This window comes from Alligator mississippiensis, chromosome 10 (assembly GCF_030867095.1).
Source record: "Alligator mississippiensis isolate rAllMis1 chromosome 10, rAllMis1, whole genome shotgun sequence".
Lineage (NCBI taxonomy): Eukaryota > Metazoa > Chordata > Crocodylia > Alligatoridae > Alligator > Alligator mississippiensis.
In genome coordinates, this window is record NC_081833.1 from 42,192,723 (window position 1) to 42,219,109 (window position 26,387).

A 26,387-nucleotide genomic window follows, 5' to 3' on the forward strand; every position below is an offset into this window, starting at 1 on the left:
GCCCCCTCTGTATTTCAGTCATGCCATCGAGGATGTCTGAGACGGTTTGTGCAGCGGGCATTTGGAGCGGTTTACAGCGACGATTCGCTTGTTGGTAGTCTACCACTAGACGAGCTTCCGTCGGCTTTCCTGGTTTAGGGATTCCCCATCCGGCTGAAAGATAGGTGGAGGATTTTATGGGCTGAATGCACTCTCGCTTGCACAAGTCAGCTAAGAGGTTTCAGATTTGGGACTGTAGGTCAGTGCGCGTCGGGATTGGCTGGTACCGCCAGGGTGTAGGGTTTGCTAGCGCTGGCTTGTGTTTTTCTCCTGATGTCACAGTCAATGGGAGTGCTAGGTATATGGTGTTCTTTAAAGCTAAGCCTTTATTGCAGGGATACCCAAGATATTTATGCCCCCTAAGACTCCATGCAGTACCCTTTTGTTGATCCAAAACTTGACTGCGGGTGCAGATGTCATGGCGTTTAGCCCTTGTACAAAGATGACTTTGGATGTCTTAACATGGGGCGTTTCAGATCTCAACACATTTACTTGAGCTCCCGTGTCTAGCAAAAAGCGTGTAGGGATAGGGGTAGAGTCTGCAGTTGCGCTCACATTGTAAGTTGCGTACGGGCGTTTGTCATTAGTGGGTTGGCCGTTGTCGCCCGTATCGACGGCTGCTACTCGTTTTTTTCTTTGTCTGGCTCCTGCTCTTTAAGCTTAAAGCCTAGGTTCAGCGCCAGTATTTTTTGCCCTTCATCCCCTAACCCACGAAGCTGATTCTTTGTCAGACCGCTTTTGCGTAGCAGAAAGCTAAACATGGCACGCTCCCTAAGTGTGCGGTCCGGTGGTCGTCCACGCAGTGAGCGATCAGTTCGGGGTTTTCTAAGCGTTGCTTTCCACACTCCTACCGCCTGTACTGCTGCTGGCGGGGTGGGCTTGGATTCTACTTTGCGCGCTGTGGTGAGCTTTCCCAGACTACTTAGAATGTTCCCTATCAGCCCCCCTACCAGTGGGTGTAATAACAAGTGGAACATGGGTGTATTCATACCTCCATAAACCTCAACGCAGGCTTCCACTGCTGACGCAGATACAGGGACCTTGCCAGGATTGTTACACCAGCGATGCGGCCAAACACTGCCTGGTGTGGAGTCAGGGTCAGTGGATACCGTCCGGCGTCCCAGGTTAAGTAACTGGCTCCCGCTATTGCATACAGGAGCTGTACAGGCAATGGATCATCGGGCAGATCTGCATGCCAAGCGTGAGCTCAGTTCAACAGCGCTGGGACCGCGGCAGCACACAAAGGGATTGGCCAAGCCTGGTTGCGCAGTACTTGGGTCGTGTCGCTACATGCTCCTCCACTCCATGCGGGTTGGTGCATTAGGATAGCACACTCCTCCGGGTCTACTAAATGTGACCCATGCTCTAATATCAGTCGTCCTAACCATATTGCCAGTGTTTCACCCGGATTCAGTCGGGTATCTCTTGTCAGCTCTTGGAGTTCCCCTCTGGTGCGCGTATGGAAGGTAGTGAGGGTGCGGGTTCCCGCGCTATTGATGACAGTTTTCACTAAGGCTACAGGGTTTGCATGCAGAACGGGTGCGCCTGCATCGGTGGGGAGGGCGGAACATAACTCCAGCGGGATGTTGTACGGAGGCGGTTCCTCGGGTGGGGCCAATGGGGTTTCTCTAACGTCGGGGTTTCCCGCCCGGGACTCTTTGGCCACGCCCTCTTCTTTACCCGCGGCGCCATTTTTAAGCAGTGGCTCGAGCTGTGCGGCACTCTTCTGCGCGGCCGTTCTAGTCAGCGTATCTATTATGAGGCTTGGTTCGCCGTGTGTCACAGCAAGGTGGTCACCGAGCGAAACAGGATATTAATCATTTTTCCCTTATTCCACTTTTGCCCTGTCCACCCTGTGGCATCCCGTCCATCAGTCTCAAGACTCTCACGGAGTGCCGTTAGAATTTCATCTTCGGTGCCTCCGGGATTGAGATCGGGGCATTTGAATTTATCGGGAGGGATTTCGCAGCCGCTCCCCTCTTTTAGGTACTGGATGCACCTAGCATACTCTTTTGCGGGAGTACGGTCATCTGTGCCTGTGGGCTTGACGCAGCTAAGTAACGCCTCTGGTGTTTTGTTGGGCAGGTGGTAAAGAACTGCAGGACTGGAAAGGAGGCATCCTAAGGCTGCGGGGCTGAGGCTGGGCACGACCCATTCTTTAAGTGGCTCCTCGCTGCCCTCGGTCGGGCGGATGGAAACATAGCCTCCCATCTTTCCATCCTGCTCAGCTTGATGATACGCCACATGGGCCCATAAATCATCGGCGTTCGTGGTCGGGGGCCGGTGACGGTTTCCCCACGGGCAATGCCTGACTAACTCGTCAACATCTCCTTCGTTCCCCTTTTGCCCCGGGGATCCTGTTCGTGACGCCATGTTCAACCTGACAATGGGTGGTTGGACCCAGATTATGCGAGCAGGCTGGGGACAAAAGGGTTTCGGGGCCTTATTCCTCCCTCTTCCGTCTCTCCTTCTGTCGACAGAAAAACACCAAGGAGGCGGTGAGATAAGTAAATGCTTTACTCACAGTTTAGGCAGAAAAAAACTTCTTAACAGCTGTTTCAAGATTAAACTCACTGATAACTCGAGAGCTCTTAAACATGTTCGGATGGTATACCCAGTCGTGATGGGGGCGTCTGGGGGGAAGGGATTTTGTGGACGCAGGACCTCTGGTGAGGGTGATCAGGTCTCTCCGATATTGCGCGGGTCCCCCTTTCTTTTGGCGCGCTCACCTTTTAAACGGGCTGCATCTGCACGCCCCCTGCCAATCAGTGCGGGCCGGGGCCGCCGCTGTCAGGCCGCGCCCATCGCCTTCCCCATGCCATGAGCATGACTTGCTCCTACATTTGGCGTTTGGTCATTTTTCTTTCTTTCCTTTATCACAAGGGGCAGGCAAAATCCAGCCCGTGGGCCGAATCAGCCCATGAGACCATTCTATCCAGCCCGCGAGGCCCCTAAAATGTAGACAATTAATATTTCTCTGCCCTTGGTTCCTGTCAAAAATGAGTAGGACCCAGGGGAAGCCCGGCGGGCTCCAAAAACTGCGGGGCCCACCCAGCCTCGCACTCCCAGACAGAAGCCCCTACCAAGGCTTCTAGCCTGGGAGCATGTGGCTGCCCTGTGCTGGAACCTCAGGTAAGTTGGGGGGGGGGAGAAGGGCGGGGGGACCCCAGGCAGGGCAGGAGTGCAGGGTGAGAGGAAACGGCTCCTTCCCTGCCCCGTGGCCAGCACCCCATGCTGCAGCTGCTCACAGCCCGTGTGGGGCTGCCTGTGCCTGCTCTGGACAGCTCTGTGCGGGCTGCAAGCGGCTGCAGCAGGGAGCACTGGCCATGGGGAGTGGGAGGGGCTGCTTTTCCCCCCCTGCACTTAGCTTTTCCCTGTGCTCCTTCCCTGTGTGGAGAAAAGTGGCTCCTCCCCCGCCCCATGGCCAGCACTCCCTGCTGAAGGTGCTCGCAGCCCATGTGGAGCTGTCTGGAGCAGGCATAGGCAGTCCCAGGTGGGCTGCAAGTGGCTGCAGTATGGGGCACTGGGCATGGGGTGGGCAAGGGCCTGCTTCCCCACCTTGGAAACCCGGCCCCACCACCAGGCTGGCAGCGGGGCTGGGTTACAAGCTGGTGCTGAGCGCAGGGAAGAGTGGCTCCTCACTTGCCTTGTGGTCGGTGCCGTGTGGCCATGTGGCAGATGCTTGCAGCCCTTCTGGGGCTGCTTGTGCCTGCTCCAGATAGCTGCATGTGGGCTGTGAGCACCTGCAGCAGGGAACGCCGGCCATGGGGTGGGCGAGGCACCGCTTTTCCATGCACTCAGCATTAGCTTCTTCCCTGCTGGCAAGGCTGGGGGTCAGGGCTGTTCACTGCCCCTCGCTTGTATGGTGGGGCTGGGGGGCACTGGGAGTGAGTGGGCAGGGAACCAGTGGGAGCATGGGGCCCACACCAGTGCCCCGGGGTCAGTGCCAGCAGGGCCCTGAGCAGGGTGCCAGGAGTGCTGGGTCCCAGCTGGCAGGGGCTCTATGGAGCTGGGCCAGCTCCCCTCTCTCCCTGCTGGTGCAGCCCAGCCCAGCTTCACAGACCCCTGCCAGTGCTGGCTCTGGGAGATTGGTCCCAAGATGGTGGCCAGGGTGTGGGGCACCTGTCAAGGAGTGGGGCACCTGTCAAGGGGCAGGGCTACCCATGCGGCCCTCCACAGCCTGCCAAAACTGGGTAAGTGTCCCTCCACCTGAAATAATTGCCCACCCCTGGTGTATATCCTGAACTTCTGTTCACTTCAGAGGAGGGATGAATGAGCTTTGGTGAGGATGGAAATTGTGTTGACCTATATTGAGCTACATTTTCCCCATAATTTACATTCATGGTTATTTTGCAAAGGTAAATACACCAAAAATGTATGAATTTTAGCTCTTCATTAGTGAAAGGAAAGTTTGCGTTAACACTTTAGGAATAGAACAATCCTTAATGTCTCTGCTATACTTTAAAAATAGAATTCTCCCATTAAAAAACAAAAACAAAAATCCCCCAATGAGTTTGGCCCAAATAGTTTTTTCTTTCCTTGAGTTTGCTTCAGCCAGGCTCATTACCCTGTTTGCCTTCACATGGGCAATTCAGTGCTATAGATATGTATATTCGGAACAACAGAATAATTTACATTTGAATTCATGAGTATTTTTGCTAGAAGTCCTTTTGTGAGTACCCAGTAAGGGAAGAGGGATAGTGACACATGACTTACACATACACTCATAAGTAATGGAGTGGGATTTGAATATTGCACATGGGATTTAGAGCTGGTATCTTCATTGGAACCATTTGCAGTTGAAGCATGCAGTTCTGTCAAAATGTAAATGCTTCACAAAATGGTGTTACTGAAATGCGGTGTCGGAGAAAAGTTGAGGGAGAAATTCTGTCAGTGTAGAGGTTTTCTGTTTCAACAGTCTGGGAAAATATTTTATTCTTTAATTTTAAAATATTTTTTTCACTTTTTAAAGTACTTACAGTCATAAGTTGAATTATTCATTCTGAGTCATTTGCTTAGCTTTCTACATATATTTTACTTTTCTAATTAAGAACAAAACATTTATCTTTGTTCAAGACATCTAGCAAAATCTTGTTATGCACAATAATGTTATAGTAGCCAGAATTAAAGTTTTTGATGGGACTCTACTGGTTAAGTTAAAACCAAAGTCAGCTGTATCTAATGCCAACAAAATGCTCAGTAGTAATGAAAATACTGTTACAAGAGTCTGTCTCCAATAGAAAATCATGAGCATTGACAAGTCAAATCGGTTTTGCCTGCAGGCTATTATATATGTGCTTAGTCTAAAGTTCAGAGCTATTCTACAGTTTAAGAAATAATTTTTTCTGACTGCAGTCTTGGTAAAATGGACAAATATGTCATAGAGCATCCCATGAGGAATCTGCTGGAGGAGAGGCAGAAATCAGTCAGCATGTTAGTAAGTCAGGTGTGGAAGTCTGTTCTTATGATTATGGTTGTGACTGCGAAGGTATGGGTTTGATTCCTGCTCTGCCACAGACCTCCAGAAACTTGGCAGAGAAAGCCAAGTCCTTCATGGCTAGATAGCAGGGGCTTCTGCTTACACATTAGAGTGTCAAAAAGGTATGTGCTTTGCACCAGAGGAATGTTCCAAAATGATATATAAAGTGCCAAGGCTTCCTGTGCAGGGAAGACATGCCACCTAAGGATAGCCAGATCCCTCAGTTCCTCAGCAGATAGGTATCTTCAGGTAGTCACTGGGGATGCTAGTCAGAGGAATGCCTTGGAATTCCCACTTTTCCTCAGAACTTAAACCTTGGACTAGGATTGCAAGAGAGATGTTTCCAATATACCCAGTTCCATATCCCTCAGAGAGGAGATGCATGCCTAAAGCAGAATGTCCTAGCTGGAAGCAACATTGAGTTAAATATAAAACCTAAACAACCCCACTCACGCTTGAAAAATTGTGATGCTGACCACCTGCTACCCACTGACAACTGGATCGTCCCTCTCACGTGTTACTTAGATTTGGTGTCACCCCATCTTCACCCATTCACTACTCAGCCAAAAAGTCACAGACCTGGACTCTAGGCCATCCTCAATCTGGGATACCAGAACTTATCATATCCAAAACATTTTTCCAATCTCATATTAAACTTTTTATCTCAGCCTGTGGGATTGACTGCTTGGAAGTACTGCCCAACCCTCTGGTTGAAGCTGGTCCACTGGGAGCCAAGAACTTAAGAAATGTGGAGATAGGACAGCTGTTAAGAGGGAGTATGATTTGCTAGTGGTAGTGTTTATGGCACTCACCTGAGTGAGGGTAATTCTGGGTTCTAGGCCTTGCTCCCAAGGTTATTTGTATTTTGCTTCCAGGCAGCAAGGAAGAAGGACTATAACTTCTGCCCAGGAAATGGGATATGGTCCTGATATTGATATGGTATGGTAGAGTATGATATAGTATGATATGGTATAGTATGATATTAGTTTCTTTCCCTGCTTCCAGGTTTAATTATACATTTTAGATTACACAAACCACTCTGGCTTCAGGAAAGGCCATAATCATTTTTGTGGCAACTGCTGGGGTTGTATGACAGGTACATACAAGCCATTGATGGGTGGTATGTGCCATGTTCACCTGGTTGTGTTGTACCTTCCTCCTCTCACCTGCCATGACTTATTGTTTCTAAAAGATGAATGGCTAATTATAGGGAGGTGGCACATGTGGTCATTTGGTGGTTTTGTGTGCGATCAAGCCTGTATTGGTCTTCTGTGGGGCTGCCCCTCCCCTACACCCCACCCAATTCCACTCAGGTGTTCTGTTGAACCTTGTTGGTAAATCCAGTCTCTGCTTCAGATTATTACAACAGAAAAAGGTAACTAAACTTAAATTGCTCAAGCTAGTTAGCTGGGCAGGGCACTGATGTCTCAGCATTAGTTGATCCTCCCCCTCTCCCCCACTGGGGTAGTGAACATAGTCCAGGGTGCCTAGGGGCATCACTTCCAACTGCCCTTGTTTGGTGTCTCTGCACCTGCTGGCAGGTTGTGCTTTTTTTGCAGGCTGCGTCTCTTGCAGGGTGCTGAACTGTTTGTTCTGGCCTGAGGTGGCTCAGTGCAGGTCCTGTGCTCTGGCTCGCTGCTCTCTGGGGCACTCCTGGGACAGTTTTCCCAGCCAGTCATGTAGCATTGGTCAGCTGTCTTTGTACAACTCTTCTGCCTGGTCCTTACCTGTCTGACCTGTGCTGCTCTGCATGAGGGTTCTGGTGTGGGCTGTAGCCTGGTGCGATCTGTGGTGGTGAGGTCCTCTCCTCCAATGGCAGGGGGAATGCGTGGGCCTTCAGTCCCGGCACATTGCCCCTCTTTTTTCTTTGGCTCATCCTTTAGCCTTGCTAATCAGCATGCTTCCTCTGGCATGACACCAGCTGGTCAGATTGCACCCCAGCCACCTGAGCTAGGCATGTGGCCTCTCAAGTGGGGTTGCATGCTATTCCTTCTCCCTGAGCATGTGCCGACCACCAGCCATCTGGTAAGTTGGCAGATCAGATAGGGCCCAGTCGCAGGTTGCTTTGGGTTTCTGTTTGTGACTTAGATGCCTACCTAAGTCCTGTGTAGGTGCCCACATTGATGATTAGTGTCTGGCCTTTAATCTCTCCATGCCTCAGTCCCTCATCTTTAAAACTGGGATAAATAGATCTGTTTGGGATTTTTTTGTTAGAAAATGCTTATTCCATTAAAAGCAAAATGCTTTGCAATAACATATTTGTTTCAGTAACACTTTATTTAGGGAGGTTTCACAGGTCCAGGGTGGAGGAGGGGAAGAGAGAAGTGAAAGAAGGTTTGACGAGAGAAAGACATCGTGTCCTCTGAAAACAGCCAATATTCCTGTGGCACTCAGGTGGCCTGGTTCGTTCAAGTAGGCCCTATTCTGCTTGATTCCAGACTCCCAGGTGACAGTTTCCTTGCCTGAGGTGGGTTACTTCCTGTTTTTATGGACAAATTTCAAAAGGTCAGTTTCCTCCCAGTGCAAAATGGAAAAATATTTTGAAATCTTTTTTTTCCCTTAGCAAGGGAAACTATTTCCCACTCAGCTCTAATAATAACCTTTCCTTTTTCCCTCCCCCAATCTGCTTTGTTTGTTTCAACTGCCAATACTTTTGGTGCCATGACTCTATTTGCATGTGTAGTTGTACAATTCCTAGCTCAATCATTACATAACAGGGTCCTCCAAATGCTACCATGTACATGCATTCTAAAATATAGAAAAGGGAGAATCTTGTTACTACAATGTGTTCTTTCATCAGGCTTTTTATTATCTGAAACACTATACATCGTTTTGAACAGACGTGTTCAGTTTTGTTTATAGCACGTTCTCTGCTATGAACTATAGTTTGGTAAGCAACATCATTTTGTATCTCCAATACTGTCTGTTCTCTAATGAAATCCCTGTAGATGTGCATAAGGTCAGAGAGCTATTTGGTATCTTTTTTTCCATTGTATTTTTGGGGATCCCTTCCTCCTCTTTTCATCATACTCTATATGGCTCTTTTGCCATTTCTTCCCTTCAGTTAAAGGGAGCTGGATATGGCTCTATCTACATTCAGTCACAGTGACTCCATGTTTCTTCCTGGAAGGATAGATAAAGTGTACAATGCTTTTCATGGGAGATGAATGTGCACAGATTGAAGCCCTTATCAGCCTGGGAAGAGAAGCATTCATCCAGAAGCTGAACTCAAGTTTTGTGCTTTATGGGTGCTTGCACATGTGATAGGGGTTTAGTCCTTCAGGGTTGCATTCTATGCCCCCTAAATTGAAATGGTGGGTTTTATTTTTATGTCAATCATTGGTTTTAAGTCTCATGAAATTTCAGTATGCTATACACAGTAAATTACTGCAGAGGGCGCCATGTACCAGTCCACCCCGCTGATCTCTTCATACTAAATTACAGCAGGTGGAGCCACACACCACTAATCCCAGCTACAGACCAGACATGTCTATAGCTCACAGCTATATTAATTAATTAATTAAATTAATTTTTAACATATTTTTACACATTTCATTTTTTTCAATTTTCACCAATTTTTTAAAATGTTTTACTCTTATTTTATTCTTATTTTGTCCCTATTTTTATTTTTACTCTTATCTTATTTTTTATTTTCCTATTTCTGTCATCAAGTAAACTTTATTTTGTGTGTAAATTAGAGCTGTGCATGGCTTTGGTCCCTGATTCGATTTGGTGGAGTTTTGGCCCAATTTGGTGACCAAATCTCTGAATCCAAATCAAGTCAGGAGACACTTTAATCTGTCTGAATCAAATTGGAACCCTCCAAAGCATTTCTGGTCCACTTCCAGGTCCACCGGGGAGCGTGCTGGGGGGACTCCCGCACCCCTGTGGCTCAGCAACTGGTGCTTCCTGGGTCTGGGGGGGGCACCTGGGGTCCCCCCCCATGGCTGATTGCCGAGCCAGGGAGGTGTGGTGGGAGGGAGGGGGGGGGGCTCCCCAATGTGCTCCCCAGGAGACCCAGAAGTGTACTGGAAATACTTCTGTTCCACTTCTGGGTTCACTGCTGAGCATGTGGGGGAGCCCCCCATGCTCCTGTGGGATGCTTCATCTGCACCAGCATCACAGTGTTCATGAGTCTCATTTGGTATGTATGTAGTAAAAACATTTAAAGCTGTGTCTATGTCCAAATTGCTGATTCTCCGAATCAGCATCGAATCTTCAGATTCAGATTTAGCCAAATCGAATTGGGGACACTGATCCAAATCAACAAATTGAATCACTGTCCCCGATTCGAGTTGAATCTGAATCCAAACTGAATATGGCCCGTTTCACACAGCCCTAGTATAAATCCACTTTTTGTAAAATTTCACTCAACCACCCCTATGAACAGGGCGCTGAAATTCTCCAATCGCTTATAATATGTGCACAAATCTGCACCCCAAGAATTTCTTATTTCTTCACATGCATATTGGGCATCAAGTTAGTGTGACCAATGGTAGGTAATACATTTTTATGTCCTTGCTGTAGACTGCTTCAGTTTTCCCCTTCCCCTACCATCACCGCAGCCTGCCCCCCCACTAGAGACAAGGAACATATGAGACAGAGAGAAGTGTTGCAATTACATTTTAATTTTATTTATAGAAACACTCCCTGATAACTGCTGAATGGTTTAGCACTTAGCAGTCATCAATTGGTGACCTACAGAGTACCCTCGCCATCTGCAGCAGCCAGGATGTGTACGGCTAAGCAATTCTGAACAATGGCTCCCTGACCCATGTTTGCATGCTGATCATAGCGGGCACCATGCCCTGCCTGCCCACATCTCTGTCTGGCCACTACCTCCTGCACTTCCTCAGACCAGGACTCTCTGAATACCTCCCCCAGGTCTTGCAAATATTGTGGAACACTCAGACTGCCACAACAAATGCTGTAATGTTTTCTGGCTCCACCTAGAGCCTGTAGTTCAGCGACCTCCACCGAACTTTCAGACAGCCAAAGGTGCATTCAACAGTCATCTGGCATTTGCTGAGGTAGTAGTTAAATATTGTCTTTTTCTGGTCGGTAACTTGTCCACCATAAGGCTTCATGAGCTAGGGCAGGAGGAGGTAATCCGTGTCCACTATTGTGGCAGGGCACTGGTAGTGTCTGCCACTTTAAAGGCTGGGCTAGGGAGGGGCAGGTGCCTGATGAGGGCAGCCATTTTAAGGCCCAGCTCTCTGAGCTGAGGGCAGTTCATGATCAACCATCAGAGAAGAAATATCTCTCTGCTGAGCTCTGTCAGGAACACCTTGGAGGTAAAGGTGTGGGAATGGCTTGGAGGCCTCATTGGGAATGACCTAAAACTGCACCCTGCCAGGGCAGAAAGGCCTGGTGGGGCTGCTGGTGGCATGGAAGTCCCCATGTAAGTGCCAGGAGTGATCACCTCCCAGGTGTAAGGCAGGTCAATGTGCCTTAATCTCAGCCCCCACCTTCAGGTGGGTTAGTTAATGCAGGGAAGGCCAGGTAAGCCTCTTGAAGCACCTGAGCCTGCTGGGGTGAGTGATCCCATGGGGCCAGGCATGCTTCTTGAAGCACCCGAGCTGGGAATGGGGGAGCCCCAATCCCTGAAAGCCAGGCAAGCAGCAAAGACCTGACTCAAGGGACCCGACTGGTCCATGCTGGGGCCAGGACCCAGAGAGGTGTTAAAAGGGCCAGGGGCCCACCGTGAGGGATGCCCACAGAGCAAAGAAGCTCAGGGTCCCAACTGGATTGAGATGAGGCTAGGGCCTAAGGGGGAGCCGAAGGTTCCAGAGAGGGGACCACAGCTAATGGGCGAAGGGAATGGCTCAGTTTAGCTGCCTGGGATGCCATCTGCGAGACTTGGGCCACAGTGTAGGGGTGGAATGGAGCTGCAGATAACCCCCTAAATATCAGGGTGCAAAAAGGGTGCATTCCACCTAATTAAAACATCAGTACTAGTACATAAAGGCATGGCAGGAAAGTGAGGTGGGCAGCTGGCCCATAGTCAGGAGGCGGGACGGTGCTTGTACTGGGCATGAAAGCTTGCCCCGTCACAACTATAAGTAGGGACACGGCAATACCCTAGATCACTGCAGCAGGGACTCCAGGCACATATTGTCCTTTCTCCATTATGCTAGGCAGTGGTGAGTTTCAAAAGACATACGCATCATGGGTGCTGCCTGCCCAGCTTGTATAAATGTTAGTGAAGCATGCTCAGTGATCAGCTATGGCCTGGAGGATCACTGAGGCAAGTCCCTTCCTGTTGATGAATGGTTAGCTTCCCTGGGATTGGGATAGAAGTGGGATGTGTGCCCTGTCCAATGCACCCAATCAGTTAGGGAGCCCCATGGCCTTGAAGCCTTCAACAACTTCCCTGGGGTTACGGAGGCAGATGAAGATATTTGCTGTGATGTCCTGCAGCAGATGGCATACCTCACATATTGCTACTTCAGCTGTGCAGGCAGCCACGCTGAACTATTTCCTGATGAAGTGGAGGCTGGTGGGGGCGGCCAGTTTCATGGTGGCCATGGCTACCCTCTTTTCTTGTGTCATGGGTTGATGGATGACAGTCTCCTGGTACTCAGTGTGCAGCAATAGGAGTGAGACTATGTGCACAAATGTGTCCCTGCTCAAGTGGAAGCTCTCAAGCCAATCATCCCAATTTGACAGTACAACACAATCCCACCAATCAGAACTGCTCGCTTAGCCCAAGACTTTGCGATCATTGCTCTGTAGATGGATCCACAGAACCCTGTCAGGCTTGAGATCCATGGCTTCCTTTTGGTTCTCAGACTCCAGCTAACTGCCCATTGACTGGTATAGCAAGGCCTGAGAAGGTGCTACCCTGCATTGGTGCCTTTGTAGAAGGTCCAGCATAGCCTGCATTGTGTTCTGTAGTAATATCTCTGCATTACTTAGTGCCTCCATTTTCTAGTTGGACACCTTCAGGGCATCCAACAGCATCTGGCTGGAGATTCTAGGAGGATTCATTGAAGCCATGTTGTTTTTCAGGATACAGCAGTTACTTTTCTGCTCAGAACACCACCTGTTTGTGCTATGGAGGTGGAATAGGTAGGGCTGTTGAATATGGTCCTTAGCATTATAATAGCCCTGCTCTTTACATTTCAATATTTACACATCTCAGGTTCCTGTAACTGCCACTCCTCTAAAAACTTGGGGTGTGCAGTTATCCCAGAAACTCATGATCTGCCCAGGGCTGTAGATAATAGCATTTAATGGAGCAATGAATAGACCTGTCAAGAAGTATCACCCCAGCAAACACCCCCAACCTGACAGAAGCTGGGGAAGAAATGTTGGGGTGAGATCCCTGTGCTCTTTTTGAATAGGTCCCATTAGCACTTCAAGAGCTATGCCAGACATTGAGGCACCAGAACCACCAAGTAATATCACCATCACAAATGTCTGAAATCTCCCTACACCTGGTTTACGATGACATGCACTCAGCAGAAAAAAACAGGTTCTGAGCAGAACACTGAAATAGCCAAACTCTGAATTAAGGGTTGGAAAATAGGGACACTAGCATTAATAGCCCTGCTTTTTACATTTCAATTCCTGCACACCCCAGGTTCTTCAAACTAAGCTTCAGCTTTAAACTAAGCTCGCCGGGGGATGGATGGACAACCACCAGAGCAAGCTTACCAAGCATCAACTTCAAAACCAGCAAGTTAGGATGCTCAAGGGAACCCACTCCTACTCCAGCCCAGGAAAAGAGTGTCTCCATGAGCACAAGGAAGACTTGGGCCTCCAACAGCACACTTACTTGCCTGTATAATAATGCTAGGAGTTTGGGGAACTGGTCCTTCTGCTAAACAGAAATGACTACAATTTCATAGGGATCACAGAGACCTGGTGAGACTCCTCCAATGACTGGACTACCAGTATAAATGGCTATACCCTCTACAGGAGAGATCGTGCTGAAAAAAGGGGCAGGGATGTAGCTCTCTACATGAAGGAGAGCTACACATCCCTACAAGCTGAGATTGGCACCCAAGGAGGATGACTGGAGATCCTTTTAGAATACAAGGAGAACATAATGAAGGGGATACAATGGTAGGAGTCTATTACAGACCTCCAAACCAGGAACATGTGCTTGACCAAGAATTCACCAGGGAACTGGCTGAGGATGCACGCTTTCGGTGCATGGTTGTCATGGGAGACTTCAACTACCCAGACATCACGTGGGATGACCACTGGGTCGAATCTGATCCCAAAGGGGATGATCTAATTAGTGACCTAAGAATAGAAGGGAAGCTGGGTGACAGTGACCACAAGTTGATCACTTTCACTATCCATCACAAAGCTGGCAAGTCAGCCAGTAATGCAGTAGTCCTCAACTTTAGAAAATCTGACTTTCATAAGCTCAGGAGGCTTGTCCTTGAGGCCCTGAGAGGCCATGATTTTACAGGGAGGGGAGTTCATGATGAGTGGTTGTTCCTTAAGGAAGCAGTCCTAGAAGCACAAGGGAGTCAATCCCAACCCACAGGAAAGATGGTAAAAGGTCTCAACAACCTCCTTGGCTCAACAGGGAACACATGGACCTCCTATGTCTAAAAAGAGAGGCGTATAATGGATGTAGGACAGGAAACACCACTAAGAAGGAGTTTACTGTACTGGTCCACACCTGCAGGGCATGAACCAGAAAAGCCAAGGCTGCAACTGATCTCCATCTGGCTACATGAATAAAGGACAATAAAGATTCCTTCTTCAGATATGTGGGAAGTTGAGGGAAAAACAAAGGTAACATTGGACCCCTGCTAAACCAGCTGGGGCAGCTGACTACTGACACCCAGGAAAAAGTCAATCTGCTTAATGATTACTTTGCATCAGTTTTTCACCAGGACAAAGGGACCACCCTGCCGAACATGATGTGGGATGACCACGGTGAAGATGAATATATGCCCACCATTGGCGTGGATCTTGTGAGGGAGCATCTTGAGAGGCTGGACCCCCATAAATCAGCTGGTCTGGATAGGTTGCACCCAAGAGTGCTAAAGGAACTGGCAGACATCATAGCACAGCCAGTGGTGAGGATATTCTAGAACTTGTGGCACTCAAGTGAAATACCTCAAGATGGAAGAAGGCCAATGTAGTGCCCATCTTCAAGAAAGGGAGGAAATGAGACCCAGGAAACTACAGGCCAATCAGTTTAACCTCAATCCCTGGGAAGATTTTGAAAAAAATTATCAAAGAAGCCATTCTTGACAGGCTAACAGAAGGCAACATTCTGAGGGATAGCTAGCATGGGTTTGTTGCAGGTAGATCTTGCTTTACCAATCTCATTTCCTTCTATGACCAGGTGATGTATCACTTGGACAAAAGGGAAGAGGTTGATGTCATATATTTGGAGTTTAAAGAGGCCTTTGACTTGGTGTCTCATGATGTCCTCATGGAAAAATTGGGCAACTGTGGCTGGGGAACTGGCTCTGAGGTCAGACCTGGAAAAGTGGTAGATACAGGAACTGAATCAACATGGCACTCAGTGACTTGTGGCATCCCCTAAGGCTCTGTCCTTGGACCTGTACTCTTTAATGTCTTCATAAATGATCTGGACGCTGGTGTCAAAAGTGGACGACACCAAACATTGGGGAAGAGTGTCCACACTTGAGTATAGGCTGGTGATCCAGGCTGACCTTGATAGGCTTGCAAGATGGGCAGATAAAAACCTGATGGCATTCAATACAGAGAAGTTCAAGGTGCTTCACCTCGGAAATAAAACCTGCATCACACTTATAGGCTTGGCAATGCTACATTCATTAGCACCATGACTGAAAGAGACTTGGGGGTCATGAGTGACCACAAGATGAATATGAGCCACCAATCACAGCTGGCAAAGTGAACAAAACTCTGACTTGCATCTACCAATGCACCTCAAGCAAGACCCAGTATGTAATCCTCCCACTGTACTCAGCTTTGGTGAGGCTGCAGCTGGAGTAGTGCATCCAATTCTGGGCTCCACAATTTAGGAAGGATGTGGAGAAGTTTGAAAGATTCCAGAGGAGAGGCATGCGCATGATCAGAGGGCAAGAGAACAGGCCTTATGAAGAGAGGTTGCAAGCTATGGGACTCTAGCCTGGAGAAGTGCAGGCTCATGGGTGACATGGTGGCAGCCTATAAGGACATAAGGGGTGTGCATCAGGATCTGGGGGAACATCTGTTCACCAGAACACTCCAGGGGAAGACAAGGTCTAATGGTCACAAACTCCTGCAAGATCATTTTAGGCTGAACGTAAGGAAAAACTTCTTTATTGCCTGAGCCCCCAAGGCCTGGAACAGACTCCCCCCAGAGGTGGTGCCAGCACCTACTCTGGACACTTTCAAGAAACTTTTAGATGCTTATCTTGCTGGGATCCTTTGTCCCTAGCTGACTTCCTGACCCTTGGCAGGGGGCTGGACACAATGATCTTATGAGGTCCCTCCCAGCCCTAATGTCTATGAAATCTATGAAACCTATGAATTCTGGTAACTGTCACTCCCCTGAAAACTTGGGGTTTTAGGTTTTCTGGGGATTACCCCTGAAATCTGTCAAGCACTCAGCAGAAAAAAGGCAAGTGCTAAGCAGAAGACTGAATAGACAAATCCTGATTTTTTTCTCCCTCAAACCAAATAGATCCCCAGAAGCACAGTTGAGTGATTGATAGCTCAGAAAGTGTAGCCGAGGGGGAGGGGGTGTGTGCTTGAAGAGCCAGCTGCAATTCCTTTCAAACTACATCACAAGCTCCCAGGAAAATAATTTTGGATTTGTGCAACAGCAAGCCATTAGGAACTATTCTTCTGGGCAATGGGGGATCTGAGAGACAATTTGGGGCAGGCTATGTATTTCAAAGGAGCTCTATTAGGAAAGATCACATGAGAAGATTTGTGTAAGTGCCAGTACTGAGATACAGTTCACACCTGCATAGGTATGCATATGTGGAAAGTCAGACATGTATGAAAAGTTTCCATGCACATGTCTATATAACTGCTCTCAGCTGGGGGCAGAAAGCATCTTGTGACTCTGGTCAGAGGACAGCAACTGCTCTCTCAGTGACTTATTTGGGCCCTGAAAATAAACTCAATGGAGGTGCCAAAGAACAAGCCATGTCTGCTGGGCTTGGAGCAGCAGCCAGACACATCCCTAAGCTGGGGCTTCAACTGGGCCCAGGAAGAACTGGAAGATTTGATTGAATTTTGTGGGGACCAAAAGGTTCTGGTGTAGCTCGAAAATTGAAAAAAATAAGCCAGTCTATGTGGCCATTGCCAAGGAAATGAAATTGTGCAGCCACAACTGGGACTGGGCACATTGCCACAGAAAGATGAAGGCCCTGAAATGTGTTTTCCATTGGGCCAAGGACCAGAATTCTTGTTCAGGGGCAGGATGCACAGTAGCTCCATTCCATCAGCAGCTGTCCTGCATTTTCAGAAAGGACATAGGTGACGCTTGCCTCCAGTCCTTTGGGATGATGGAGGTGCAGGAGGCTGCAGTGTCATCTAGCCTGCAAGAGCTCACAGACTCTCCTGGCACTGCAGCAAGCAGTGTGATATGCACTGGACAGCCTTTGGGCAACCAGTCAGAGGGGTAGGGGGGGCAAGTGCTCACAGAGCTGCAGGATGGGGACAACTGAGACAAAGTTGTCTTGATCATGAGGCCACTTTCCCCGATGCCTGCATAACCCAGAGGAGGAGGATGCATTGGATTCTGTGATGGTACTGTCCCTGGACTTGTAGGACGTCAGAAATTCCAGAGACCCAAAGATCAGTGTCAGCGCTGGAGACACCTGAGGATCCATGCCCGGGGACTTGTAAGTCATGGGGAAGGGGTATTAGATCAGTGGGTGACTAGGGCTTACATGGAACTAGCTCTGCTTTTGTGCCAGGACCAAGCACAGTGAGTCAGGAGGGAGGGCATTAATTTTGTAAGTGCCAAATATGTCTGCTGCTTGCAGTCATGCAATGTTTTGCTTACATGAGCATGGATGTGCTGGGCCCTCTCTTCAAGTTGCTTGGAGGGGGAAGCCTTAATTCATTTAGCAACAGAAACTTGTGCTGCTGAGAGATGCACAATAAACTCCTTAGGGAACAGGGGAGACATCTGGGTTCCTGTATAATCATCCTTTGTGGGTGGTTGCATTAATTCTCCAAGTGACAGGAATGCTGCTATGTGATTGCCAATTGTCTGCCCACTATAGGGAGTGGGGAGGAGATCTTTGACCATGAACACCTTTTTTTTCCCCATTCCTGTTACCAGTCACCACATTTGCTGGAATTTTGGGATGTGCGCCCAAAGCACAGACACCGGCACAGACCGGAACTGAGGAAATTTGTGAATATCACAACAGGCAGTGATGGTCAAGAGAAAACATGATGGAAGCTTTGGTGGTGGCCTAGGAATCATGAGTATGGTCCATGGATGACTGGTGGAATGAACTCTGGGAGGTATATAGAAAGGTTGAAGAGCAAAAGGCAGCAGCTCAACAGTACAATCTGGCCAGCACAAGGGAATTCCTTGACCTGGCCAGACAGTGGCGTCAGGATATTGCCAAGAGCCGGTGAACGGAAGGCATGTTTAGAGAGGAGATCCTTAAATACATGATCCTGGGCCCCTTTCATGAGCTGCCTCCCCCTGGGACCACCCATGTGACATCCACTGTGCATGTTCCTATCCATGAGCTGACCCTCACACAGACCCCTATCTGTGATCAGCCCCCTATAGTGACAGCCTCAGCAATAGCCACTGTCTCTGAGGGGAAACCCTACTCTAGCGGGCCAAGGAGGGTGCCACAATGCTTTAGGGACAAAGGGGAGGGTGAAACAGAAGGGGCATGGGGGGGGGAGCCAATGACAGGTGATAGGTTTTTAGTTGTTAGTGCTGTGCTGTTGTTTCTGTAGTAAATCAGGGAGTGGGCACTGTGTTCCTACATTATTTCAGTTCTGCTTTGGCTACTGACAGTAAAATAAATGCTTTGGTGAAATGTAAATACATTTTTGTCCATGTCTGTTTGCTATCATGGGAAGGGTAGGAGAGGCATGGGTTGTGGAGGGAAGGTAAGCCAAACCAAAGAAAAACAGGCTTGTTTCAGACACATTGCACTACTGAAAGAGGACACGCCCACCTCTGGACTGAGAATTGGGGTGGTGTTTTCCCAGAATGTGGGTACCGTGGGGTCTGGTGGTGAGCAGTAATTGGGCCTGCTGAGCAACACCCATAATATTTCCTCTGAGAACATGCAGCTTCCCAGTGCTCCCTGGCCACCCCCCTATCAAGGGGTGGAGAGGTTGGGGGAGGGTGTTGGGGGTCTTCAAGGTCTGGGGTCTTATTACTGTGATTAGAGAAAGATACAACCAAACCAAGGCATACTGTTTCCACTGAGCACACCCAGCTTCTCAGGGGTCAGGAGTTCAACTGGATGATTGGCAGTTTTTGAGAACAAAACAAGTTCAAAACCAGCCAGACAGGGTTGACTAAATGGTAATTGCTACTAAAAGCCGGAAAACCCTCTCTCCCCAACCTTGTTCAAGCCAGAAAACACCCTTCCCTCACCCTTCTACACCTCCCCTCTTAAACACAGGGAACATGAAGTAAAGAATTGAACAAAACAAATAGAAACTTTTATTTACAAACCAAAGATTAACTATAATTAAACAAACCACAGAACAGCTTTTATAAGGTAACAATGCATAATTACTACAACAGAGGAATGTCTTTTTACTATTGTAATGATGCATGAGTCATGAAAAAAATCAACCTAAACAATAATCATTTCTAACTAAAATGCCCTTGACTGAACTGGTGGATGGCAGAGCGTGGATCTGTACTGGCCGGTGTCACTCCTGGGCAGGAATGGGGCTGATGACCAGCAGGCATAGAATCATTGCAAGCAGCCAGTATTTGCCAGTCCTTCTGGGCCTGGGAATGCCCCCTGATCTCAGTGAGATTCTTTTCATGATGGACAGCCATGAATCTTCCCGTATCCAGATGTATCTGTGTCACCATCTTATGTAGCCAATACTTCCAGTCCCTGAGGGCATCCATGATCCTATTGGTTCTTGCATGAGTGGCAGCCTTCCTCAGTAGCCTGTGTGTCCTTGGTGACACTGTTGCAAGCAGAGCTGAAAATCAAGAAATGCAGGAATTAAGGACACATTAAAATGCAGGAATTAAGGACACTCAGCACTCTAAAAAGATGCACTTATTGAATCTTGTGAACAGATAAGAAGCAGTCAGCCCAAAATGACTGAGAAAGGGTGCCTGGCTGAGGCACTGCAAACAAGTGCCCACCCACTTTGGCTACCAATGGGCCTCCTTACTGTGGGTAGCCCTGTACCTCCCTGCACTACCCAATAGCTCCTGGGGTCTTTAAGACACTGTCCTTTACCCTCTCCCCCTTCAGGTCACAGCTCAGCCGAATCAAAGCTGTCAGCTCAGGTGACAGGTGAATTAAAGGGTCCCCAAGGCTTCACATACGGGGTATGGAGGTTGAGCTCCATGGCCTATCCTCTACAATGGAAGCAGCATATGACATGACCAGGACCCTACCACGATCTTCTCCACTGGACGCCCTGTGAGTTACAGTGGTGGTTGGCGATGAGCCTGCAGGTAAGGACACCCTGGAGGCCTCTGTCCCTGTGCATTTACAGCCATCCAGTACCTCCCTTAGTGGCTGGAGGTATTTGTAATGGACCATGTCATGCAGTGGGGTGCCATGCTACTGTGCTCTGGAAACTTCCCTGTGGAAAGCAGCCTGCAGCATCTGCAGCATGTCATGCAGTGGACTGCCATCCTGTTGTGCCCCCCACTCACCCATTGTCTTGAAAACATCAAGGTAGATATGCCAGTTGGCTCATGGGCTGCAGACAAAGTCATGCATGACCTCAGGGTCACCCCCCAGCACCCGCACCCCCCAGCACCCGCACCAGACTCTTTGTTTTGGTGAAGGACCATTTGGACCTACACCTATGCACCCTGGTGAACTTCATTTTCCCCCAAATGTCAGACATTTAAAAACTGAGTTTCTCCAGCTTCTTAGATTGTGACTGAAGAGATATTGAATGTGCCTGTATTTATGGAGGTGATACTCTTTGGCTGTTACTGTCTATTTTACAGTAGCAGCTAGAGGCCACAACCAAAATCAGGGGCTAATTTCAGATCAATAGTAGGTACCTCAGGGATCTGTGGATTAAATTTATAAGTTCTGAGGAGACAAGGTCAAGGGGAGTTCACTCCCCTCCCACCTTGTTGCATCTGGGCAAAGTTTGGACACCAGATATGCTGGCACCAGGCTCTGCACTAGTGGCAACTTTGTATTGTATGGGCATACTAGTTCTGGACATCTTTATTCCTGTGTGACGGGCTAGTGACCTAGCCCAGGGGTTTTGAAAGGGCAAAAGATGATTGGAGGACTTGGGATTCCCTTTCCTCACCAATCAGGCCCAGAGATTCACCCCTCATGTCCCCTGATTGGCCCCTTGGGTCACCTGGAGGGGGATAAAAGGGGCAGCACGGCTGACTCAGACAGAGACCAGCGAGGGACTATGAGGAAGGAGCTTTGAAGAGCTGGCAAGAGCTGAGCCAGCGGGCTGGAAGCAGTTGCCCCACAAGAGCCTGAAGGAGGAGTTGGACCTCAACTGTTGCCAGGCAGCAGTTGGACCCTCAGCAGCACAGTGTGTGGCTGGCAGGAGAGGCGTCCTGCTGGACTCAGGATCCCCTACAAGAGGCTGTGGCCAGCAGGAGGATCTGAGCAGTGACCTGAGGGGTTCCCAGCTTGGCTTCCATCTCCTCCAATCAGAGGCCAAACAGCTCAACGTGAGGCCGGGGCTCTAGGAAGGTCAAGACCCCTAGCAGATTAAAGTAATACCAGTACTGGTAGCTGTGTGGCAGTGTTCTTGCCTGCCACATGGGAGATCTGAGTTCAGAGTCCCAGCTTTGGTGACTTGGGGTGAATGAGCTGACAAGGGAAAATTCCTTTTGCAGTAGACAGGAGCCATTATGTTTTCCACCTTTCTCCCCCTCCTGGTGACCCAGGCCCTATATTTCTTTGTCCTTTGACATTTTGTATTTTGTGCCTTTTTTATATTTCCCCAACCAGTATTGTTTGCTCTGTTGTTTGTGTTTTGTGTTTTATATTTTGTTAACCCTGTCTTTTGCCAATGATTGTAAATGTCTAACCTTTGTTGAATCCTATACCCCCCTGATTATGCCTGTTATGTTCCCTCATTAAAAAGGTATATGGTTACGTCCCCAGTGGTGGTCTGGCTCTGCTCTATAGGGAGAGGAGAATCCCTACAGCTCCCACAGCACTTGTGCACCTGCTCTGATCCCTTCAATTGGAGAGGGGGTACCTTTTGGAGTACCACCCGGGTTACACCTGCTAGATCTTTCAGCCATGTGTATGCCATGGCACAGTAGCAGGCTAGCCAATGAGCCATATACCGAGAGTTAACCCTGTGTATGCCATGACAGAACAGCAGGCTACCCAGTGGCCCATGTGTCAAGAAACCACTCCCAGCAGGACATGGTCTGAACTACTGATGAGTTCAGACATAGCCGGTGAGGGAATGATTTGCTAACAGAACTCACCTGCTATTCATAAAATGGGTGCACTTAACGGTCATGATCCAGCTCACAGAACTCCATTTGTCAGGTTTAAGTAAAAACAGCAAGCAAATTCATGACATTAGGGGGACAATTATGTCACAGCCAGGCTAAAAGGGATGTTTTAGAGTTGCAGGGTGGAGGTGCACAGGGGTTCCTCATGGTTGTTGATGGGCAAACTCTTGAATTTTTGCTGTGGACACAAAATCTAGGCTCTGCAACTGTTGTAAGTTTTGGTGCCAGTCACCTGGGACATGCTGTTGCCAGTCAGGGTCAAGGCAGGGAGGAGGGTTCTGTCTGCACCAGTGACAACTTTTTGTTTCTTATGGGCATGCTTGTTCTGGATGTGTTCTGGATGTGTTTTATCCCTTCTAGGTCCTTTAACCTTGGGTATGCCATGGCACAGTAGCAGACTTCCCAGTGGCCCATGTGTCAAGACACCGCTCTCAACAGAAGAAACGCTCAATGGATAAAAGGCAGGTGCTGAGCCTAAGACTGCATGGACAAACCCTGACCCCAAGGATGACCAGTCACCCCTCCCAGCCAAAAGCAACTCCCACACAAAAATCACACCAGTGCCCGCACAAGGGAGCCTCCTCCACCATCAACAGGAGCTGCCACCCACTAGACTGATGTGTCACAGATCACTAAAGCACTGCTAAACATATCTTGATTGTAAAAACCAGAAACTTACCAAAATAAAACTTTAATTCAAATATAAAAAATACAACCAAACACAGAACGCAGAAACACTGTTGAATGCCCACTTACTGTTGAATGCAGTATGCCCACTTCCTTACCCCACAACTACAATGCAATAAATAAAAGCAAAGTTCTTAAAATCTTCTTCCTCTCCAAAATCAGTTTCTTTCTTCACTGCACCCTGAGTCCCAGCATAGCAGGGGCATCCCTCTTTTGCAGTATGCTCTATGGAGTGATCACTGCTTGACTCATCATGCAAATGGCAGTTGTGATGCAGGGGAAAAAATAAGACATTGAGGGTGGGGCATTGCCCCATACTCCCAGCCTCTCTTTCATAGTTTCCCTTTACAGGCTATGAAATATCCTGTGGGAGAGTTCCCCAAGCTTTCTCTGGGCATACCTGTGCACTCTCTGTGGTTGAATGTCCACATACAGTTCTGCCAGTCATAGTACTGGATGAAGGGGCCTGGGGTGCTGCACTGGCAGTCCTCAAGCAAGGCACAGCTGGAGGGCAATTGGAAGAGAGATGGCCATTAGGCCAACATATTCCAATGTGGCTCGCATTACCTACCCTATATTTTCATGCTTTCCCTTATTAACATATGCCCAAGCCCCCCTCCCCCCTGCAGCAGGAACCTTACCACCAGCTGGACTTTTGCCTCTAGCTCCAGTTCCCAGTATTGCAGTGGGAGGGGCGCTGGAGGGGGGACATGGGGTGGGAGTGGTGGAGGGAAGCAGGGGTGGTAAAAGGAGGTGTGGACAGAGCTGTCAGGTTGCGGGGGAGCATTTGGGGTGGGACAGTGAGTGGTGGAAGCATCACCACTGTGTCAATCAATATTGGGGGGGTGGGGGGGAGTGAGACAGAGAATAGGAGGATGGCAATACTCAGGCCTCCTTGCCACGCACAAGGTGCTTGATTGCCTGGAAACCATGGCTGGGGTGGCTGGATGTCCTCTGGGGCAGTCCATATATGCTTCTTGGCTGTTTGACCAAGAACTGCTTCTCTGAGTCTCTCAAAAGAGAACATTAAAGTAGCCCAGTGAATTTTGGGGATCCATTAAACTCCTATGAGGTGTTAAATGCTCGGACCAGAACCCATCCAACTTGGCTAGCCCTCACCTGCTGTTGCAATTCTTGGCACCAGTCAGTGGTGCGTTTGCTTAGCAGGGTAAGATTTCTTTATACCAGGCATGGCACAGCAGCCATGGGAGAAGCCCTGTTCCACCATCCCTGCACCCCAAAAAATCCATGTCCATGCATACCATAAGAGCCAGATACATAGTGACCTATATGTCAAGACACTGCTCCCAGGGGCCCCTGGCCAAGTGCCCGTGTGCCTGCCTGGGAATCCACCTGTTCCCTCCCCAGCATGTGGCAGGCATAAGCCTCAGGTCTGGCTTGTGCCTCAAGCCTCAGTCACCAGGGTGAACCAGGAAAAGTGTCCACCTTCTTCTTGGAAATGTAGATTGGCTTTAGGAGGGGCTCTGTACACCAAAAAAAAAAAGTTATGATGCCTGCAAGCTAGTGTCCACCATCCTGAGGATGGGCACATCCTCCTGCTTTTAATGGCAAATAAAACTACGCTCAGCAGCCCACATAAATCAGGCTATCGATTATTAATTCCGTGCAGTACCCCAAGCCCTAGAGTAGGGGATAGGATACACCTTTTGCTGACACAGGTCATTTTAATTCCATTGAGTGGTTTTGCAACACCACTCACAGCATTAACCCCCAAGTTAGGTGACCAGCATTCAATAGCATGATTCACTGTGTGTTATTTCTATAATAGCACTGAGGGGGTCAGGGTACACCACGCACCGCATTATCCCTGATAACCGAGAAGAGAGCACATACAACAGGCACTGATCACCCTGATCACCCAGGATCACCCTGATCTGCAACTCGCCAACACACCCTGGGGCCCTTTCATACCAAGTGCAATAGGAGACAACAACCACAGATCACTTTCTTTGAATTTTTATTTAATAAAATAATAAGGTCAGCAGAAGATTGATTCATATCAGGCTCTGCAGCTACACTTGGTGTCCTAAAACATTCATTACACACAAATACCTGCAAATTGTAGCAACACTTGGTGGACAAGAGGGTTCACTACACAAAAATAGTAGCAACACCAATGGTCAAAGGGGCTCACTACATGCCATTGCCATTCAGTGAATTAATATGTACACATGACAGATTAATGGCTGCACCGTTCCAAGTTGCATTGTTGCAAGCTAAACTACATTGGAATGGAGATTAGCTTATGACAAGGGTGTCCAACCTTTTTGAAGGTGAGGCCAGATCATGAACTTTTTATCACCCAGTGGGCAAGCAAGCCATATTCAAAGACCTCACAGGAAGCAGTATCACATCACCCCCCCCGAAATGAAAGTACAATGTTTACTTTCATTTCCCGTCGCAGCATCTCGGGTCTCAGAAAACAGCTCGGAGGTCTGCAGGTTGGACAAGCCTGGCTTATGACAAGGCAACTCATTTAAATCATCAGAAATTCACGCACATGTAAATGTGGCACCAATAAGCCACACAAAAGGGAAATTTTTGTCACATATACAAGTGCCACTCGTCACATGTACAAGTGCCCCATAGTTACGTCTGCTGTATGTAGAAAGGTAAATCCTCAACTGATATAAATCTGTGTAGCTTCATAGATTTCAGCAGAATAATACTAATTTACTCCATGTGAGACTTGAACTCTCTGATTTTAGATATGATTGTGGAAATTAGGTCTAAAATGAGTTTGGGGGGAAATATATTATCTTAGGTGGATCAAAATCAAGATTTTTCCTTCATATCATGACTCAGGAAGAATTTGTTTAACTTTGTCAATGAAAAGTCACTCCAGGTAAAGGTTAGATTTGTGCCCACTGCTGAATGGCAACTCAGAACCTGACAGCAAACTCTATGTGCACAGCGTCTTTTTAAAAATAATCAGCTATGCTCACAGTATGAGTAATGCAATGGGTCACTGCAGGCGCATTTAGTTACTGCAAGTGTGATTGACACATGTCTAGGATTTTCATTCTTGTTGCTTTTGCATTTTGTCTGGAGTTAAATGTGGTCAATTAAATGGAAACTTAATCTCAGAACCTTTTTGAGTGTCTCAGTTAATCCAGATTCATTCATTGTAGTGTCTTTCAGACACAAACGCAAGGACACTGGCTGTTTCTTCAAAGAAACATTGAGATGCAGGGAGGATGAACTCAAAGGGAAGGAAAGGGCTAATTGGAAATCAGCAATACAGCAGGCTAGATCATTAGGGAAGGATGATAATGTTGAACACACAGGGCCAGATTCTGTTTCATTTATTATGTCCATAAGTGGACTTAGATGCCTAAGCACAATTCTATTCTGCCTTGCTTGAGCCTCTGAAAATCCTTTACTGTATTGATTTAGCCTAAAGATTGAGTCATAAAAAAGCAGTGAGGAGGAGAAGAACCCACCCATCTTTTGTATTAACAGTTTTTGAGGGACTCAAGCAGGCTAGAATAGGATCTCACTTAGGCATCTAAATTCATTTTATGTACCTAATAGCTGGAATAAAATTTGGCCCATGAC